We start from the raw sequence: 5,200 nt of genomic DNA, 5'->3' as shown, positions 1-5,200 counted from the left end.
AATCACGGCACTTAAAGGATTCTGGACTTTTTAATGCAGTTGTGCCAACCTAGACTGGAACCTGTCACTAATCTAGAATGTGACTATTCCAGGAATTAGCTATAACTAACCCAAAGTATAAAATGTATAATCCCCAGGAAGTTTTTCATGCCTTAACAGACCATGCCATGACTGGCATGGAATCTTAAATCCATAGACTGGTTTTCTGTCTCTTTATTTTGACTCTTTCTAAGTAAAGTAGCTTAAAAATTAGTATCAACATAGTACTAGTATGAATACACATAAAAACTTTCAATAATCATGTCTTAATTGGCATAAAATAAAATACTATCACAATGATGCAATTGAGAAGAGCTGTGTGAAGCTTTACAAAGTCCAAATTAGTATTTATGGTAAGCCAATATTAATCCTTATTTAAAAATATTTTGCAGGTATGCAAACTCATAGCTATCTAGTAGACGCCTTACATATTTGTTCCAGTGATTAAGTAACAAACATGTATAGTTAATACAGGCCTTAGGGGCGAATCTGTTGAACCAACTAACTAGCTTGCCATTTCTACTTTCAAACATGTTTGGACTATAACTCTGCCTCACATCCACCTTTTTCAAAGATTAAGTTCCTTTAGTACAAAGTTTTCTGTGTCGTTAGTCATCTGAAGCCTGTAAAAATTTGATCGTAAGGAATTTCCATTCTGTGGGATCCATATTAATGACATGTTTATGCCAAAACTCATGAAGATTTAGTCTCATGGAAGAATCTATAGAACTTACCTCTTCCTTTGTGGATATAAGGGATTTAAAACATCTCCAGAGGACATTCGTATAGCAGATATAACTGAAATTCCCACACCTAATTTATTTAATAGAACATGGACTTATTAAACATTTGTAATATATACAACACAGTTTGGGGTACTGAGAGATACAAGGAAAAGTACACAATTTTCTCTGGGTAAATGTAGATCAGCTGAGAATAAAGGATTTGTACCCATGAAATAACCAAATAAAGGAGAATGTGAAGTTCAAAAATATGATAAAATGTATTGTAGCAAGAATACATACTGGAACATCAGAGGAGAGGTCAGTATTGAAAATAGTATTCTCCTGAGACATTGAATGGGGGAACTCTCACCTGGGCCTCCAGTATGGAGAGGACTGATCGTCTAGAGGTGAATAGAGGGTTTTCACCAAAAGGAGAGGCAAGATCATGGCTTATATTTGGGTAGAGCATAGCAAGATGTAAAACAAATTGATGTGAGAGGCACATGGTACAGAGGAGGGACGATAAGGTTGGAAAAACTGTTTGGAACAATAGATGAATGGCCACCCCTATGCACCCCAGTACAGACTTATAGGATGTTCTTCCTGTAGCTACAGAAAAAACAACAGGCCCCAATTACAACTTGGAGAACTGGTCAGAGTTCCTTGCAGATTCTCATTGAAATATTTCTCACCAAGAGGACATTTAAGAGGATAGAGAGGGGTGCAAATAGCCAACAGGAGGACTTACTGAAATGAGAGCAGCAAAATAATTTCCCAGATTGCGACTATTAAAATAGGCCATGAGGGTCCATGGTTATTACTTTAACAATTAGTTAATTTTAGCAGCAGGGAGGCCATTAGCTGACCAGCTCACTCCTTTGCCCAGCATATCCTAGCCAATGAGCTGTGATTGGGGCAATAAAAATGAGATTGTGCCTAGGCAATAAAATATCTAGACTTTTAATATGTTGGTGGAAATGGACTACATTTTAAAGTGACAGAGCATCATATTTTCCTTCTCTTTATTTATTTTCCCAAGGCCGATGTGCCTAATCGTTGCCTCAGCAATCTGAGAGAAGGTATAATAAAAGCAAAGGAAAGACTGTGAGAAGGAACAAAACTTAATGAAATTAAAAAGGAAGTATGCAAATATGTTCTGTGTGCTATGGTGAGTAGAAATACTTGTTGTTTTTGTTTGTTTGTTTGTTTGTTTCTAAAAAGGAAAACAGTATAGGATTACAGCATAAAAATAATCGGCATGATATTTAAGGAATACGGAAATTAATGATGTACAGATAAGTTTATCTTTCAGTAGTGTCTATAGCTAATGTCTTTATCCATAAATGTCACCCAAATGTAAATAAATTGCCGATTTTAAATTAATTTGCAGAACGCATGCAAATAAGTTAAACATTCTATATGCAAGTTAATGTAAATATTGCAAAACCCCTGAAAATGGAAATGAGTATGCATAACTTTCTGTACCAATAAAGCCAAAATTCATATTGCTATTTTCTCCCAGCCGAGGTTTGTTTTTCTACACCAAATGATAAGTGTAACGTAAACTTGAGATTTATCCTGAGGTGAGCGTCCTGTGCTTTATCTTTCCTAAAATCCTGCCTGCTGCATATATACAATAATGCCCATCCAGTCAAGAGTCAGTCTCTCTTTGCCCACAGTCTACACTTTCTTTCTTATCTTACGGGGTATACGTTTTCCCATTTCTCTCCCTATCCAAATGCAACCCAAACATTGAAAATTGAGCTTCTTACTTATAAGTGCACACATTTCTCATAATATATTAAAAATGCACAATATTCTAAATAGATCTGATTGTGATCTGAAGCAATCAAGGAAGACTTTACAAAGAGGCTGAAACCTGAGTGGCCCTTAAAGAGCAAATATTGTTTGGATGGGGAGGAAGAGAAATCAAAGCCCTATGACCAAAAAAAATAAGGTCCAGATGAGGGAGGATTTAAGGAATACACTTGCTATCTTTCCTAGGGCAAATGCTACTTGGTACGAGGGAGGCTCAAATATAAAGCAATACCGGAGCAACCTTTACCAATGGTTTTCCAAACCAGCTGGCTCAACAAGGAGACACAACCCTCTCCTGGTCAGGTTACATATACTTTGGACCAGGAGTTCTCTTGGCTCCAGGCTAGCAGATGGGTAGCCCTTACATTGCTTTCATGGCATTACATCATTGTTGAGTTCTTGGCACATCACTTAACTTCAAGTTTACTAGTATTCATTATTTACTTGAGAGAGAGAGAGAGAGAGAGAGAGAGAGAGAGAGAGAGAGAGAGAGAGAGAAAAGAAAGAGGATAATTTACATTTCCTGATTCAAAGCCAGGGCCTATTCATCATCGCCTGCACATCGCTTATAAAGATGATAAATGAATGTATAGTAACTGAACCCTAAAACAAAATAATGTGTTTTTCTTAAAGCTTCGCAGGGCTGCATTTCCGTTGTAATTAGTTTACTTTTTTTAATCAAATTCTGTTAAGCGGCAGTCAAAATGAAAGCTGATTTTTAGACTGCTAAAAGCAGCCCCCAAAAAAAAGAGAAAAGGAAAGAAAACAAGGGTTTTTGTTTTTGTTTTTTTTACATTTAATGCTCCAAAAATATCAAGGTAATTGCACAACTTTCAGAAACAGCAAGAATATAATCATGTTGCTGAATGTATAATATTTAAACATAGGATGCTATAAGAGAATCTACCATTTGATACAGAACTAGTGGAATTGCTATTCCATCTTTGGAAATTCATATAAAGAGGGTCTCTTTAAATTTTTATGGTTCTACATCGCCCATAAGATGAATTTTAACCCCAAAATATTATCATTTAGCTTCAATACTTCACCCTAAACTTAATCTCTGTTCACTCAAAATCACCTGCCTAACTCCATCTTATAGTTCCTTGTGTGTGTGTTTTTTCTTGTATTATTCTCTCTCTCTGAAATGGTGTCACCACTCTGTTCTTTGCCTATATGATTCTGTAGTCCTAGATCGCACTTCTTCTCTGGGAAGCCTTCCTGGGAAGTCTCCACTTCACAGTGGTAACTTATTCTGCAGCAGCTCAGTTTCACTTGGCACATATACAATTATGACCTTGTCTGTATTTCGTTTTTAAATTTTGAATGGTTATTAATTTCGCAGATGTGTTTCTAGGTGCTTGTCTCCCTGTCTAGATTTCATAATCTAGGGGGTCACAGCTAATAAAAGTTTCTATTGTTCATAGACTGACAACATTATGGGAAAGAAAGTGAGTCTTTATCAGACTATGGCAGCAGTCCTACCTAAAGCAATGTGACGTCTCCTCCATTGACTCTTAGTCTGGGAGTAGTCTGAGAGTACAAGTTATCTTCATTACCTTTCTCTTACTGAGAAAGCAAGTGGAGGCGGTGAATGTATGACCACTGCAGTTATGTGACATGTGTGGAATATATTTTTCTACAAAGGACCTGCACTTGGAATGCATTTGAAGTGTTTGAGAATCTTCTTGAGTCACCCTGTCCCTCTGTTTTACGTTCTTTCTTACCACCATACTCTCACGTTCCACAGTCCCCATTTCCCAAACACATATTCCCAAACACAAAATGTGTGGTACAACCACATGGCCGTAGATGAGAGTGCTATTCTGAGTTATGTTCTTAACCTTCCTCCTCATTTGCTATTAGTACCTGTTCTCAGATCTTGCTTTCTTTCTCCAGGGTAAACATTTGTTAATGACCGAGGCGCTAGTCCCTGGAGTGTGACATCTTCTGGGGGTGAGTCAGGTAATCACGATTCATGTGTTTTGTGCTGTGATAATGCATAAGGGCTAGCACTGAATAAGCACAAGCCAGGTACCTGGAAATAGATTGTGATTTACAAAATTTTAATCTCATTTAAGTTTCCGATATTTGCATATAATGACATCATTACTGATAGTCTTGGAGGAAGGGGTTACCATCCTTACTGGTAGTTTTTGAGGAAGAAGTGCGCATCTTCCTATGTAAACCTAATTTTTGTTTCAACTCTAGATCTGACCCCTCTGCAAGGATATTTAATTTTAGAGGTAGACTCTTTCTCTCCCTCGCTTCCTCCCTCCTTCTTTCTTCCTTGATGTTCATAGTATTTTTTCTTCATATGATAGATACCTTATTTTCCCCCCAGAATTAATTAGCTGTGAGTCTTCTTGTTGACTTTTCCTGTATATTGCAGAAAGCCCTTTCAATTTGCATACACAGGTCTTCCGTTACATCGGGAAAAGTTTCTCCTAATTTATTTGCATTCCTATATTGCCCTTGACGTTCCTTTGATCCTCTTCTTTGGGAAAATCAGTTATGTATGTAACTATGCCTGTTTCTCTCATTTGAGAGAGGGGAATCTGACACACATGTGATCTCTCACTAGCAGAGCCCTTACTCTGCAAACTTTTCTGGATTCT

This window comes from Rhinolophus sinicus, chromosome 4 (genome assembly GCF_057876585.1).
Source record: "Rhinolophus sinicus isolate RSI-liver-muscle chromosome 4, RSI-T2T, whole genome shotgun sequence".
Classification (NCBI taxonomy): domain Eukaryota; kingdom Metazoa; phylum Chordata; class Mammalia; order Chiroptera; family Rhinolophidae; genus Rhinolophus; species Rhinolophus sinicus.
The sequence above is the reverse complement of the archived record's forward strand: the minus strand, read 5'-3'. Positions refer to the sequence as shown.